We start from the raw sequence: 17,357 nt of genomic DNA, 5'->3' as shown, positions 1-17,357 counted from the left end.
AGGGACAGAGTGCACCCTCAGCCAGTTTGCTGACGATACAAAACTGGGAGGAGTGGCCGATACACCAGAGGGCTGTGCTGCCATTCAGAGAGACCTGGACAGGCTGGAGAGGTGGGCGGAGAGGAACCTCATGAAGTTCAACAAAGGGAAGTGCAGGGTCCTGCACCTGGGGAGGAATAACCCCCTGCACCAGTACAGGTTGGGGGTTGACCTGCTGGAAAGCAGCTCTGCGGAGAAGGACCTGGGAGTGCTGGTGGACACCAAGTTAACCATGAGGCAGCAATGTGCCCTTGTGGCCAAAAAGGCCAATGGTATCCTGGGGTGCATCAGGAAGAGTGTTGCCAGCAGGTCGAGGGAGGTGATTCTCCCCCTCTACTCAGCCCTGCTGAGGCCACATCTGGAGTACTGCATCCAGTTCTGGGCTCCCCAGTACAAGAGGGATGTGGCACCACTGGAGCAAGTCCAGCGAAGGGCTACAAAGATGATTAGGGGACTGGAGCATCTCTCTTATGAGGAAAGACTGAGAGAGCTGGGCCTGTTTAGCCTGGAGAAGAGAAGGCTGAGAGGGGATCTTATCAACGTGTACAAGTATCTTAAGGGAGGGTGTCAAGAGGATGGAGCCAGACTCTTTTCAGTGGTGCCGAGCGACAGGACGTGAGGCAACGGGCACAAACTGAAACACAGGCAGTTCCATCTGAACATGAGGAAAAACTTTTTCACTGTGAGGTGACAGAGCACTGGAACAGGTTGCCCAGAGAGGTTGTGGAGTCTCCTTCTCTGGAGATATTCAAAACCTGCCTGGACGCGATCCTGGTCAACGTGCTCTAGGTGACCCTGCTTGAGCAGGGGGGTTGGACTAGATGATCTCCAGAGGTCCCTTCCAACCTCAGTCATTCTGTGATTCTGTGCGATTCTGTGATTCATAGTAACTGAAGTGCTTACTCTAAATATCTTGATACAGATTAGTCTAAGAAAGTGCAATTTGGAAAAGCTAGTGTTTCTATTTAAATTTTACTATTTTTATGAAACATTATCTTGTCCTGTTAACTTTTTTGACTTAGCATGACATTAAATTTTCATGCAATTTCTATGTGTCAAGTTTACCTTAACTGAAGGAAATGTTATATTGAGCTTTTGAGCCTCAGCTGTATCTATTAGGAGCAGTTTTCACTGCCTAAAAGGAAGAGGTTTGTATTTTAATTAAATATGAAATAATTACTTTTTTGCTTTCCTGTTGACTAATTAGCTGAAGTTGTTGCAGAGGAGTAGGTACAAGTATGTTTAATATGACATGCAGAGAACATGTGTGTTTGTGGCAGGTAACAGTAATGAACTGGAAACAGAATTGCATATCCCGCAACATAGTCGCTCAGTTTGTAGTCTTGTAATGGAGATGGAAAACTGTGTGTGTATTTGAGAGAAGCTTTTATGTGGTAGCTGGATCCTCAGGATTTAGAATGTGAGACAGAAAAGCTAAGATGCCTGTAAAATTTTCCATTGTAACCTATTGAGAAGAGAGCTGAGGATAAAGCAAATATTTTCAGCTCTTTAGATGATGAACAGGAAATACTGTCTCTGGCCTTGCTTTTTTCCTTATTTCTTGGATGCAGCTTTTGAATTGGGTGATGTCAACAGTTTCTTTAAAACATAGAAAAATACTGAAAGTTTCTTCATGTTCCTAAGCTTTAGATGTAATTTTACAGACCTAAAGATAGAAGGATACCTAAGATAGAAGGATATGTTTGCTATATTTCACATCTCAGTACTGTCATTTTGGACTTGCACTTTTGTATCACTTTTTCAAATTGCTCGCTTTTTTTAATCTGCAACTTTTTCTTATGAAAAAGTGCTTAATGCTGTGTTAGTAATGGCTTAATCATTTCAGATAACTGAAGAAAGCTGGTCAAGGGGGTCTGCAATTAATTTATCAGCAAAATTAATTTCTTTTTAAAAACAATGCCTTGCAAAAGTATTGACAGTGTTTTTAAGTCACTCTTTAAATGTTTTCTAAAATGCTTTTTGGCAATTTCTGCATGAATTGTATTAGGTGGATAGTTTAGCAAAGTGTCTCATGCATAATTCTCTACTTCCTTTGGAAGGGAATTGCTAGTTCTGCAAAATTCTTAAGCTTCTTTGTAAAGAGACTTTCTGTTTGTGACACGTTCTCGGAAGGAATTTGTTGGCTAGTTGTCTGTGGCTTTAAAAATTAAGTGATTTCTGTTATTCATGCCTTTCTCTTTCTTTCTGATATCTAATGCAAACTAAAGTTTGTCATAATTCATCACTTTGCAATCCATGGAAAACCTAGGTAATGGTTCCTCAAAAGCACCATAGAAATATAATAAAGGCCAAGGAGAGTTATGCTTTATATGTAGTAATATTGTTGTTTCTGAGAATGTGGTTATCTTCCAAACTGTTCAAATGCAAATATTATTTCATAAGCAATGTAATATAAATACAAGAAAGAAACAATGCCATTCTAAAAGACACTTGGTAGAACCATTTTGGGAGAATTCCCTACGTTTCAGAGTCTGTATGTTTAAGACATGAATCCCAGCTGATGCATAAAGTTTTTAAGATGATTAGAGGGCTGCAGAACCTACTGAAGAGGGGACTTAAAGAGATAGGAAGGAAGCATAACACAAGAGAGCATATATAGAAAGCCGAGTGAGTAGGGAAAAAATGGAACCATTGAATTACAGGACAGTGTTGATACAAGAACAAATAAGTAAGATTAAATTTCTTCATGATCAGAAATCAGTAAAAGTTTCTGGACAGTGGTAGAGTGAATAACCTTCCATGCAGCAGAACAACACAACTGACTTTGAGATGGAGTCTGAACAATTTTAAGAGATTTTTATGGTACAGTTACCTGTGACAGTCATAAATAGTATGATCCAGACAGCCTTGCTGTATTACTGCTTTATTTAAGCAGTTGAATTGTTTTATTGCTTTATTTAATCAGTTAAGTTGATATGTAGGCAGACTTGATTTTAGCTGTTCAGCTATAACTCATTTTTTGTCTTTTGAGTAAATACTGAAAATCAGTTTCAGTTTTTAAACTTTTTTTCAAGGTAATTCTTTGATTGTTTTAATGACTTGTGGACCATAACATTGTGACCTATTTTTAGATTCTCTAGAAAAGCTTCAGTATCTAAAAAATCTGAGATGACTTCTGTTTCCTCGTGAAGTTTACTAAAACTTCGTTCTAATTAGGCTTGTAATTGTAATGCAATTCATGTGTCCGTGTTTACTCTTTAGAGAACAACATTTCTTATATTAGTTATGGGAATTGCTTGTAGCATTTTATGTGGAATTTTACTTTTTAGTTACATTACACTTAAGCATTGTTGTTTTCAAATTAACTGCAAGTCATGTGAGACAGAGGCCACCTGGTTTCTGTGCACTGTCAGAATGAAGTCCTGTGGAGCAAAGCAAATATTATAGATTGTTACACCCCTGTTGAGTCTGAGTGGCACATTGCAATTGTTGGCACTTAGCTGGGGACTTGTTCTCCACTGTAGGGCACTTCAAAGCCTATCTGTGTTCCCTTAACTGTATAGGCAGTGTCTCTGGTAAAGTCAGCAATAAATCAGCTTTTTATCCATTTTTAACCTTTGTGTGATCCTTTTGACCTCCACATACAAACCTGTGTTTTGCTTTCTGGCTCTTACTGTTTTTTTTATTTCTGAGTCTGTCATCTTCAAGCATTTCGTTTGCACTGGAGCTGTACAGAACCATCACTTTCCTAGTAATGACTGTGACCTCCTACCTAGAACTACAGAAAATAGAGACTAAATTTAAACTCCTTTATCTGCCAAAGCAAACGAAAAATTGTGATTCTGATTTTAAAGTACAGTCCAAGCTTCACTGAAAATCAACAGGTGAAACCTAGATGCCCATTCTTGTCTGATGACATTGCTTGATGGGCACAAAAGATAATAGTCTTCACAACCAACTGACTGTATCTTATTAAAGAAGTGAAAAAAATTATATAAAACCTCCCTTGAAAAATTACATAAAACCTCCCTTCCCCTTATTTTGAAACCCTTTTGAATGTTGCTGGGATCGGCTGCAACCTTTATATTTCATGTTGTAAACTTCTTTCTATGAAACTAATATATTTGGGTTGGTATATGGAATACACCGTATAAAAGTTTTTGAGATGGTTTTAATTGACTATTTTTAGAGATTTTTTTTTATTGACTATTTTATAAAGGCTTTAAATCATCTATAAATTTGGGTGATTGTGATGGTTACAAATTCCTGAATCACAAATTTTGCAAATCATCTCTATTACTAGTGCTCATGCTATTGCTCTACACCTTAATATCTTTAAAAATTTGATTTTAATTTTTTTTCTTGATTCTATTATTCTTCAGCATTTGAAGCCAGGCTTCATTTAGAATATGAATTAAACCATTCAGGATTCAACTGAGTCTAGAAAAAGAACTTGTTTAATGTTAGGTGCAAATATTATTTGGATTTTTTAGTCTGCAATCTGTTAAGGTTATATCATTGAATAGGATATTTATTTTTTTGCTTTTTGTTTTTTTTTCCAGTCACAAAATGATCCTTGTTTTTTAGCCCTGCAGAGGTATTATACTCTATCTTATCATTGTTATGGGTCTAAATGCTGCTTATTTGCTGTACCTCAGCAGTATGTATTTCATTTTTCAATCCAGGGAAGTGAAGTGTTTAGGGCTTCTATTTTGTTTTTCCACAGATAAGAAGGATAGAAGTGTTAGTTATGACAGTTGCTTAGAAGTCTGGAGTGTCAGTCATTCCTGTTGCTTACGTCTTAATCATACAGCTTGCAAGTGAGGTGATTGTCATTTACTATCAAGTACATGTTATTACATACATAATATAATGCCTGCTTGAGAGGTCTTGACTGCAAGCTTTGCTGTAAAAAGGAAATATTTGTGACTCAAATTAACATAACACTTATACAAATTTTCACAAATTCACAGTTCACCAGGGGACCTGTTAAACTTTTTGGTCCCACCTTCTCTGTTCTGTAGAGTATTAGGTTGCATTCTGTAACAAAACACTGAGCCCAGTAACTTCCGACTGTCTGGTATCTACCAGAAAGGCATCTAAATTCTGTCTGAAGACTCAGGAGACGGAAAATCCATAGGTTACGTTCCCACTGCCACTTTTTCTCTACTGGAAATGATCTATTTTCATATTCTTTAGATGGGTTCAGGTTGTGCCTTTCTTTGCTGTGTTAAAAAATCTAGTGCTTGTTGTCTTCTCTTGTGAAGATTACTAGCTGTCATGATAATTGTTCTGGTTTTGTTACCTGATGAGCTTGGAGCACATACTGCAAAGACTTTTTCTAGCCTTTGGGTAACTTATAATTCATTTCATCACATGCTTTGTTACTAGAACAAATACTGCCTAAGCTTTAAAGAGAACACTGAATAAAAGTACACGTGTGTGTGTGTGTGTGTACTAAACAAGACTTTTAACAAGACTGATTAAACAAGACTGATACTTTTATTCCTCTTATAATACCTCCATGGATTAAGTTAGCTGTTGGTACTACAACAACTCTAGAAGACCTTATTCAGTTTGTCTATCTATGTAGAGTTGGTTTGAGTTTACATTCTTGTTGTATTCTTCCACACTAAACTTTTTTTTGTCCCATGAATCACGTTGTTATTTCTCTGTGTAGTGTCTACTTTCTGGCAAACGGTAGCAGTTGTTCACACTGTCTGTTAAACCAAACAATGTAATGTCAAAATAGCCAAAAACAGCTGGTGTTACAGCCTGCTGACAAACTTTTTCTTCTGTAAAATTCTTTCTAGTGAAATGATGGAAATTGTTATGCTAATGCTTACCATCATCGAAATTGGAAATTTTAAATATCATATACTAATTGAGCAGTATTTTTTTCTGATCAGTTCTTTTAATATTCATTATACTGAAAAAGACTGCTAGTATATAATGAAAATGGTAATTTGCGGATTTTCCTGCAAGTCTCAAAGATCCTTTTTTTTCATACTACAGTTACATTTAAAGATTGCTAACATGTGAAAGCTATGCAAAAGGCTGTAGTGTCATGCCCAATTAAGGTGTCTCTTGAAATCTTATTAGTAACATAAATTAGATGAAATCTGAATGATGATTTTTTTCTGATATGGTCATGGAGTGTGACAGGGAAACTTTGGGATTCTCGTCCATTGGCCAGTCTGAACAAACGGTCATGGTTGCACGCCTATCTTCAGAAGCTTCTCAATTATATCCTTGTCATATTTGACTAAGGATATATATGCTTACCTCCCAACAAAGGTAGTGATTTTTTTCATTCGCTAAGGAAAATCAAGTGTTACAGCCAAGGTTCAGATGCAGTTACTCAGCTAATGCCTGCAATCTAGTTCTTTGCAGCACATAGTCCTTTTCAGGAAGTAGAGATCTTGTCTTGATCTTAATCAACCAAGCTGCTAGTTGCTGTTTATGTCTTCATAGCAAATTATGATGCTTGAGTTTTAAAAGGGCTATTACTAACAAAGTGGAATTTAATCTGTGAAGTATTACTGTTGCTTAGCAATTTTTTTTCACTTGCCTTTGAAGGTGGTCTGTTTTGTGATAAATACTGTGTATAGTGATAAACAACAGTGTATTTTTCAAGTAGCTGTGAGTGCTGCATACAAAAGGGTTATCTTCACTAGAGTCTGGTGTTTTGATGGTTATCAAAGGAAACATTTGAGAAGGAATTTCTAAGAAACTGTGGTGTGGAAAGGGAATTCCATTGACACTGGAGATTTAAGAGGTATGTAATAGTCAGCTGGCAGTAGCTAACCCAAGTGACTGGTTGTGTGGGTTTAATGGTCTTGACAGAGTTTGTACATGGAGTTGAAATGCCAGTTAATACTTGAGGTGTTTTTCTCCTCCTGAGTCCTAATAAACTCAACAGAATAAGGATAGTGGGTGCTTATGGGTGCTGCAGTCACTTTATTAACACATCTAAGATATGTTTCCACATACTTTAAAGAAATATAGTATATTTGCCCAAGCAAAAGTTGCATTACATTCAAGCTAATAATCATTCATTAAAGAGTAGCCTTAAAAGTTAATAGACTTTCTGTTCTGATCTCTGATTTTTTTTTTCCTTCCCTCTTTTCATCATCCTGCTGAGTCTGCTAAGTTATTAAAAAAACCCTCCTGCCTTAGATTCTTTGGCACTCAATTTTATTGAAAAAGGGGGAAAAAGAATCTGTTTCCAAGGGTCAGGATTACTTGTTGGCATAACTACCATTAACAGCAATCATTAGGTAGAAAGATTTGTATTCCTTTGCCATTTTGTTGTGAGAATAGTTGATGATAAACTTAATAAGCTGAAGTCTAATATGCATGTGATTGTGGTTCTGTTGTACTTCTGATAGGTGTAGGAGGTTTTCGTAGAATAACTAGAGTCTTGGACAGGCTTTAAATGAGTATGATTTAAGACTTGTGCAAAATACATTATTTAACATGATAGGTTCTGGATGGGGGTTTCCAGCAATCAGGATTAAGTTAGTAGAGCTGAGAAGCTCTTTTCTTACAGAGCAGAATTATGATGATTTCATTTAGTCAGTCTTTGCTTTTTCAGGAAAACTGGGCAAATTAACTGAAGTGAGATACCTTCTATTTGTTTGTTTGTTTTGTTGGAAAAAGCTTATTTTCTGTTGGAGAGTGAGCAACTGGGCAGAATTTTCCTTAATGAACTTTCTGCCAAAGCAATGGGTTAAGCTCTGTGCATGTGGGTGGCTAGTTAATACAGTTCTCCTGAACCTATCACTGTTTGCAAAGTAGCGTGCTGTTGCTTGTAGGATAGACATCGGCCCTTTTTCATGCTGTCATTAGAAGTTGTTTTTACATGAACACCAAGTCTTCTGTAAAAAGTTCAGAACTATTTGAACTTCACGTCAACACGTTGCTGGCATTGGAATATAGTGCCTTTGGCAGTTAAAATAGAGCTAGTATGGGAGGTAAGTTATGGACTAGTGGTGTTCCAAGGCAGTTATCACTCTCTGCTACTCCATTTTATGTGTCAGGATATTGCCTCCCACTTATTTTAATGAACTTGTGTTGGTTTCATAACCTATGGGGTGTTTTTTCCTAATTCATCACTGCTGTAGTGAATGGATTTAAGTTCTTGGAGCGAAATCCTATTATGGTGAAATATTCGGTCATGTTCTGACAGGTTCCCTTTTTCTGATGGAAGTCACTGCTGTTGTAACACTTACACTGTTTAACTTGCTTTGCAGTAGTTGTCATTCTGATTTCAGTGTCTGACTTTATCTCTTGGCATGTGGTAGGTTTGCAGTGAGTAGCACAGCTTCTTGATACACAAAGCATGAGAGAGCAACGTATTTTTAAAGTATGCATCTTTTTTGCTGGTGTTTCTGATTGTGATCAGCTAATACTTTATTATGCAGGCAGTTGGTCAAATTGCTTTACTTTTTAAAATGTTTGTCTTGTGCTATTCTTCAAAGGATTATTTTGTCTGTAAGACAGACTTGTTGGGTGGGAGGATTGTACTAACACAAGGCATGTGCTGTCCCATCTTATGCAGGAATATAGAGTAACTTCATAAGTGTATATGTATGTGTGCTCATACAGTATGTAAAATAATTTAATTGTTCTAGGAACCCTAGTATCAAATTACGATGCTGACTTCATCATTAGTCAGCTCTCCTAGAGGCACCCCAGCCGAGCACAAAGATGGGACACTGTTCCCTTTCAGGGCATTGCAGCTGCCATTTTCTTTTGTCATCTGCATTTAAAGAATGGAAGGGGAAGACTGGCAAACAAATGTCCTTATTCTGTATTCTTTTGGGAGAAAATTGTATGCTGCTAGTAGTTTGTAATACATGATCAGCTGAAACTGTTACTGTGGTAGACTGGTCCTTTTGTAGACGTGTGCTTTTGTTAAGAAATATGGCACTCATTAACAATATATAGGCATGCATTTTAAGATGCTTGGTGTCAGGCCTGCAAGTAGCAGGCCTGCAAGAAACAGTGAAGGGTCTTGGAGCTGTATGATCTTGTTACAAAGGATAGGAGCATCCTCATCTCTGCTCTCTAAATAATTTATGTTGTTTGAAGTTAGGAGCGCTGAATACCTGCTCTCTGCTGCAGCCACTCTGAAGCCTGTGTTCACCTGGATAAGCAGCGCAGTTATTTTCATGAAGTAAAGGTATTATGAGGGTCCTATCACTGGCTTGTTCCCCTGCACTGTGCCTTTGGATGATGCAGCATGCATAGCTGATGGAATATTCTCAGCTTGAACTATAAGGGCAGCCTGACTTTAACAAAAACAAAATAACCCCTCCCCAAACCATTATTTGTTTCAAACAGCCAGTCTATTAGATTTCAGAGATACTGAAGAGATTGTGAGAAAAGAAATTATGCCCGAATCAAAGAGAGGAGGAGTGCAAAGCTACATCTTCCCATACACATAAAGGCATAACAAGTTTGATAACCTGTTCTGACTTGACATAACTGGGAACAGTCAAGCTGCAGAATCATACAAAGAAGCCATTCATTTTCAAGTACTGCTGAACTCTTAATGGAATAAACTGCATCTGGGGAATACAGAAACAGTTTCGGAGACTACAGCTATCGAATGCTGTCATGGACAGCTTAAAGTTAAATCATGTATTAGGGGAGAAAATGCAATGCATACTAAAAAAATAAATATTAAAACATTTTATTTATCTGTCAGGATAATCTTTTCAACTTGCTGTTTTTTATGCTTAGGAAGGAAAGAAGGAAGACTTTTTTTTTTCAGCTCACATTAAAATACTAAAGGCCTTCTCCCTTTTTCTAGTATATTGGCAGTTGCCTATAATGATTCTTTCGACAAGTGATCCTGAAGAACACATCAGTGAGTAGCCACTACGTGTAAACACTCACTGCTTAATTACATATTTGGGAAAACTGAGTACCATGAATTTGCTGTGGTTGCACATGTGACGAGAACAAAAAGGTATTTCAGACTCACCATCTTAGATGATTTTTGGTGGAGTCAGTTTAGGAGAGCAAGCATAGCCATGTGGTTCATTCATCATCTGCTATAGATACTACGTGTGCTACTTGATGTAGCTGGTTATGATTGCTTAGTCATTCACTAATTCTGAGAAAGGAAAAGAATCCACAAAATACTTTCTAAAATGTAAAATAATTATAGTACGATTGTGACATACTTGACTTTTTAGCAGAGTTGAAGTGGAGATGAAGTGGGCTCTGTGGGTGTAATTCTGAAGAATCCAGGTCCTGTTTTTCAAAGGTGCCCTGTTCCACTGTCTCCTCTCATTTGGACTACTTGGTTTTACATGTACTGTCTCATTTTCAAAGGTACCTTACTCCTACTGTAGATGAGATTTTGAGGGGGAGGGGAGTTGAAATTGCATTATATATAGTGGGGAGAAAAATGTTACCCAATTCTTTCAATTTTTTGGTGTATAAAACAATTGTTTTTCTGGTAAAAGTGACATTTGGGAATACTGACACAATACTCACTATGGGACAAAATGTTTTCTCATTGGTATAGTTGTGAATATGATTAGGCAAGCGTGTTTTTTATTGCTTCCTATTACACAGAACAGGGTTCTTTAGTCAGAATATGTAATGCCAGCTGATACCAACTTTTGCACGGCAGAAGAAAGACACTACTGTGAAATAATATAGGTAGTTTCCTTTTGTTTCTAAGAAGGAAATCTTTGCTGCTGTTAAACTACCAGGAAAATGCACTCATCTCGTGTGCTATCACAAGCAGTGGGTAGATGATAAAGAGAAAATGTGGATGTAGTCAAGAAGGCTTCTGTTCATCCAGGTACTAGCATATAGCAGAATTGATGTACGTTTTGTGGATTACTGATCTTGGCAAATGTGAGGAGCATCATGAGGTTTTTAGCAAGAGATAACAGGAAAAATATTTTGCACTAGCATAATGCTTTTTAGAAATTGCTTTCCTCTGTTTGAAATAAAATTTGAGAAAATGGCTGTGCATTCTGGGAATTTAACATGTGTTAGCTGAGAGGAACAGGAGAGTCTTAATACTGTTATGAAAAATAATGCCTCAGTAGACATACTTTCCAGCATATTGTAAAAATTATTCTAGTGATATTTTGCCTAAGTTATGATGGCCTAAGGACAAAGGCAGGATGAAGTTTAGGAGTGCAATGGGCTTTGCAGTCATCCCAATTCACACTTTCCCCCCTCTCTGATCTGTGAAAATATTTTTAAGAGTTTTGGTGGTATTTATTTTGGTTTTGAGTTCTAGGCATGCCAGAAAAGTCAGTCTTCTATTTGAATGTGTATATTGCCTGTTGTCAGGTTAAACCAAAATCCACTCTTGTGCACTGCAAGGTTAGGTCACTTTGTGGTATTTCCTGAAGTGTGCCAGCTGCTCGCTTTAGAGGGCATTTTGTCACGACTCCAAAGGTATGTCTGCACATTGCGATTGGCACCATGGGCAGCTGGGCAATTATGAGTCATCGAATAAGTCTGGGAAGCAAAAATTCTAATTACTGTAGCTTTGCAATCTGCTGTTTTTCCTCCTAGACTTGAGACATTGAATCATGAAATTTGTATGGTCAGTGCCTAGTAAAAATGGAGCCAAATTCAATTATATATGCAGCTTAAGGACGTTGGTTTCTGGGGCAGAAGAGAAGCCATAAAGCACTTACATTTTTGTTAAGATTAAAAAAAAAAAAAAAAAAGCCCTAATGTGGGAAAATTGATTGAGGTTAATGCAAGTTTTATAACGCATCTTTAGACGGCTGCAGATGTGATTTCAGTTAGACTGTAAACAGTTTTGTATCAGTCTGCGTCCTTTGACTGAAGAAAGTATTTTGGATTGACTCTATGTGAATTATTGCCACAATAATGGTTACAATGGTTGGTTAGCCAGAAGTTCCAAATAACTATGAAGAAAAAATATTTACTGTAAGCCAAGATAGACAATTTATTCCAGAGGCCCCTGTTGAAGCTGCTGCTGGTGGGAGTAGCAGGTGTTCCCAGGCAGTTGCTGGTTTGGTCTTATTAGCAGGAGAGTTTGGAGCAGGAGGAAGCGACAGCTCACCGTGCTCTGAAACCCAGGAAATGGGAGCAATAAACATTTTGCTTTCCATTAGGAAGTGCTATTGTCCACCAGCGATTTCAAAAGTCACGTTTGCTCCATTTTTAAAATGGACATCAGAGGAAAATGAGAGAAAATTTCTTGAAATGTAATGTCTTGCATTGCATAGGGAAATATCTTAAGAAATGTTGACACGCTCAGAAAAACGAATGGTAAACATTCTGCTAACATTTGCTTTTTTCAGCTATTTAGAGATTCTGGTGAACCTGTCGAGCTTTATTCAGCAGTCCATCAGGAATTCCCTAGGAAGGCTGACAAATTCTTGGGTTATTTTTATGTCCCGTCCCCCCAGGATGTGAGTGTATATTTTAAAAAAAACAAGTTAAAAAACTTTACGAGGAACCTCTGATAACTTCCTTCTATAGGAATTCCTCCTCTAGGTAAGATTAGGGGATTTAGAGTTGGTGCCTGGACTTTGGCTAGATAAGCTGATAATGTCGGACTTCATCACATAGTGATGAAATCAGTATTTTTCTGCTAGGAAAGAGTGCGTTCTGCACAAGGTCTGAGCCACCTGGACATGAGCTAACTGTGAACTGAGCCTGTGTAGCCAAACTTTGTGAAATGGCAAGACTGCAATATGTGGTTCTGCCCAGATGCAAAGTGTGTTTGCATTATGCCAGTACCACGCAGCAGCTACATAACTTCTGGTTTAGACAGAGGTGGCATCTAAGGTATCAGCTGAGCGCGGGCTGAAAAGATTGTCTAAGATGTATTTATGGATTTACTTCTCTTTAGCTCTTTTTGCTGAGCCTCTGTACTAAGGGGTAGGGAAAGTGCTCAAAGTATTTGTTTTCCTCTGAATTTGTGGACTTAGTATATGCGATCTTGTGGATGAAAACAGGGCTTGGTCCTATGTGTTCCTGCACAGAGACACTAGCAGCCAGGTATCTTTGAACACTGTGTGGAGTGTCTATCCTCTGTTGGGTGAATAGGTAGAAACCCTTCATCTGTATCCTTATTTTTTAAACCTTACCATGTTCCCTGCTTGTACAATTTTGTCTATAGCCCTTTCTTGTGGCTGTTTTTCTCTTCATTCACATGCTTTTTCCTGATGTGAAAAACAAGCACAAATGTTTTCTATATATCACTTAAGGCCTATTTCAGTACATAATTTAAACATATGCATAAAGCTGTAGTTTTCATGATCTAATTCTGCACTGTGTTTTCATCTCCTCTCTTGCGTTGTCATTAGCAAACACAAGGCTGCATGGTGAGGCAGATCGGCTCACCAGTCTGACTGAAAACCAATCCTACCAAAAAGAAACCAGAACTGATCTGATATACCATGTGGCCATATGGCTGCCAGCATAAACATAAAAGTGTTTAAGGAGAAGGTGAAGCACTCTGAACTGGTGTCTTTGGTTTATTTGTTTATTTTTTTGTCTCTGTTTTATTATTTCTGACTGCACTAGTTGGAGCAGCATGTGAAGGGGAACAGTGTTTTTGGAGTGGCTTCCTATGCCTCTTTTGGCTAGGGAAAACTATGGGTTTATTTTTCTTAACAGTTTTATAATCTCTACGAAAAACAGTGGTTGTTTGACGCTTCCCTTGGTCTTGCATGCGTAGGACTACTAAAGTCAGTGGACCTTCACCCAGGCACATTGGTCTACCAGGTTTGCAGGCTCAGTATTAGTTTGCCACAAAAGATGGGGTGTGTTTTGAGTTCAGTGGTAAAGAAAATGGATGCTTGTTTTCCTTCTGGAACTCTGTGTTGTTAGATATTATAGCTATAAGGAATCTTGCATTTTTCCTTTCTCTTTAAAGTGTGGCTATATGGCTAATGAAGTAATTACTGATATTTGTTAAAAATCTGCAGTGTATTATATAAATATCTTCTAATTTGATTAAATTCTTAAATACATTATGATTTACAAAAAAGGTTCAAAAGTATAGTAATGAAGTACACTGACCTTGTTTCTATTTCTTTTTCTTTTCTGCCTTCTCTTTATGTGGATGGTGTATTCGTGCTTCTCTTCACCATCACTGCTGACTTTTTCCGTCATCTAGAAAACCACCTAAGGTATGTATTTTGTCGTCTTATGTTTGTACATGCTTGAAAGATGTTGAACACTGCAGAAGTGTCTGGAGTGTTCCATTAGTGGGTGACAAATACAGCTCTGATAAAGAAAAACACATAAAAAAAATCTATTTCTCATGCGTCTAACTTAAAGACTTCATAATTCTAGAAGCCTCCATTTTAATCCAACTGCCGTGATTTAAGGCATGTGACTTTTTAAAGCTAAGACCAGGACAAGCCATGATTTTAATACATTCAGAAAAACCTTTGAAAGAGCAAGCAAGCATTGTGTGTAAAACACATCATTGCACATAATTCTGCTTAGAAATAATATTGTTTTAAAAAGGTGGTAAAATACATCTAGTAAAAAAACAAACTGTTCTCGTTTGTAATTGATGACCTTCAAGAATTAATAATTTGTGTGTAAGTGGCTACAGTGCACCAGAAATCTCCTAGAGAAGATTCCCTGTATTGTGTGTAATGCAGGGGAAAGGAAGGAAAATGTGTATTTTACATGTATTGGGACAGCAAAGGAGCCATGCTGAGAAATGCACAATCAGTACAAGGCTGGTAGCAAATGATGAGGTAAAACAACTGTGTAAGCTGCTGCTTGTCAACACATACAAAACAGCCTATTGCTATATTGCTTCAGTGATTTAATGATAGCCATGTCCTTTCTGTTGGTGTTGAATGTCACTTTTTAGAGCAGAGAGCTGTGGTTTGCCATGAATGAATCTTTATTTTACATTATTTTCTTTGAACTGTAGTTCTTCAAGAAAGCATATAGGTGTAACTCTGAGGTTGCTTCTGCAGAGTATTTTATGTAGGCCTTCTGGGAATAGAAATTGGGAGGTGTGTGTATATGTGTGTATATATATACACATATGTGCACACACCTCTCCCAATTTCAAATTTGTGTGTGGGGGGGGAAAACAGCTGTCTGAATCATAAGATGAAGTATTTTAATTTGCTTCAGTTAAAGTGTTGGAAGAAAAAAATCTTCTCATTTCTTAATGTGTCTCGTTCCTAGTAAGCAGAAAGGAATGGAGCAAAATACTTTTTTACATAAATTGAAATAATCATATTTGAAAAAAATATGTAATTTGAGGTCAGGTAGGTGGAAATAAATAGCACTGGTAAATCAATTTAGAATACTATGCTGTACTGATGTCTTTTTCCAAATGACTGAATCTTTTAAAATGATTGAACAAGTTCTTAGCTTCTCATTTTTTTCAAAACAGTTAATTTTTTTTGTCAATCCCAGCTGATCTATCTAATGCAAAGGAGTTTGATCACTGTGAAAAATACACACACACACACACACACACCCCCACCCCCACCACCACTTTTTTGGTCATAATTTCATAATTTCACAGAAATATATTTACAAGAGCCTTCCCTTTCTGTACTATCAGATTCATATTCCTTTGTGGGCAGATAAGTTTTTCATAATACGAAGAATAAGTTTAATTATGGTCTTGCCTTTCTTCCACAAAAATGTAACAGCTGCACACTTGTATATGTATGCCACATAATTACTAGGTATAGTTAAATGGTTGTTACTATCCTTCAGCTGGAATGCAGAAACTTAAGGTGTTGTGTGAAATGTTAATCAGTTTGAGGCAGAAGGAAGTTCTTACCATCAGCAGAAGCATGCTCTGTGAGTGTGTTTAAGACATTATCTGAGACATGGATATTGCTTGATTTATACAGCTGTTAGGGTACCATACATAGGCAATCTACTTCAAATTAAGACTTAAAAAAAAAAAAAAAAGAATTTCAGAAGCATTGGAAGCTTCTTTCCTTTATTTTTACTTTAATTTGGCCATCATCCATATATGAACTCTGATCACAGTTCAGCTCAGTGGTGGCTCTGAAGCTGTGGTAGGAAAATTTGTATAAGAATATTAGATTTTTTTTTTTTATTGTTTCTACAGGCACCATGTTTAGGTCAGTATTCAGTATATTACTAATCTTGGGCTTTTAGTCTAACTTTATGACAAAGATAAACCAGCTGTTCTGAGCTGAGATCTGTGAGCTGCACCCTGGGCCACCTTCAGATTTTTCTATTCATAACTCTTTCTGTCGATGGTAGGCATTGTGTTTTTCATACAGTGGATACCTGGCAAACAGTGACCAACTTTCTGTATCAATTTCTTTAATAGCTTCCATCTTCATCAGGCTTACCAGTGTAGATTTTGTTTGTCATTTCCTAATGCACACTTACTTCCTTTAACAGTTGTAATAGAGATGTAGCAAAAGCTGTCTGATGAATGAAAATTTCCCTTCCTCAGTTCTCCCTTCCTTTTCTTTTTAGCAACCAGGTAGTCCAGTAAGTCACACGTCCTGTAAGCCTGCACATCAGACTTCACTCCAATTCATGCTAGCAACTTCTCCACCTCTACAGTATAACTTTTTTTTCTGTAAAAATAAAATATGATTAATTGGCCATTCATCGCTCAGGTGGAGACGGCTATTAAACAAGTTAGCCATGTCTTTACAATACTGTGTAGGTACATAGATAGTGTATGTTAAGGGTTATGTTCAGCCTGGGTTAACACATTGCTAAATGCTGAAAGCCCCAGACTCTGCCTAGTCTATTCAGAAGATTAGGCTTCAAAACAACAAATCATGAATGTGAAATTAGACTCCTTTTTAAACTAATTATGTCATATGGCTTAAGCTGGCAAGTACTTAATACTGTATATGGTCCTCATTATCTTTAAGTAGTTCGCATGGGTATACTTGCATGTGTAAGTCCTTAATAATATTAATTCCTCAAGGCATTGATTAGGGACTTTAACAAAAATGAGTTCTGTGGAATATTGTTTTGGCTATTTAAAATGTTAATGCCCCTTGGCTGTCTTTTCTGACTCTATATGAGAAGTTATTGCTGTGTAGCAGTCAGGTGCACTGTCTCTTTTAGTTTAATATCTCATTTTAAGTCACAGGTACAGGTGAATTTGAGACAAAACTCCAGATTTTTCACTGATACGGTGGATGCATGGGTCTGCATCACTGTTTATTTTGCTGTGGGAGCCGTAACTTCTAGTTAGCAAAATAGTAACAAACAACTGTCTTAAATTGCTGTAGATGCTTGCTGAAGGAATATGAATCAAAGCCCTCCACCTTTTCTTTATTTAAACTTTGTGCTTACCACAGTAAGTCTTTTGCTTAGTTTTTAACAGTTGTTGACAGTATGAG

The sequence above is a fragment of the Apteryx mantelli genome, chromosome 2 (assembly GCF_036417845.1).
Source record: "Apteryx mantelli isolate bAptMan1 chromosome 2, bAptMan1.hap1, whole genome shotgun sequence".
In the NCBI taxonomy this organism is placed as follows: Eukaryota; Metazoa; Chordata; class Aves; order Apterygiformes; family Apterygidae; genus Apteryx; species Apteryx mantelli.
Note: the sequence above shows the minus strand (reverse complement) of the source record.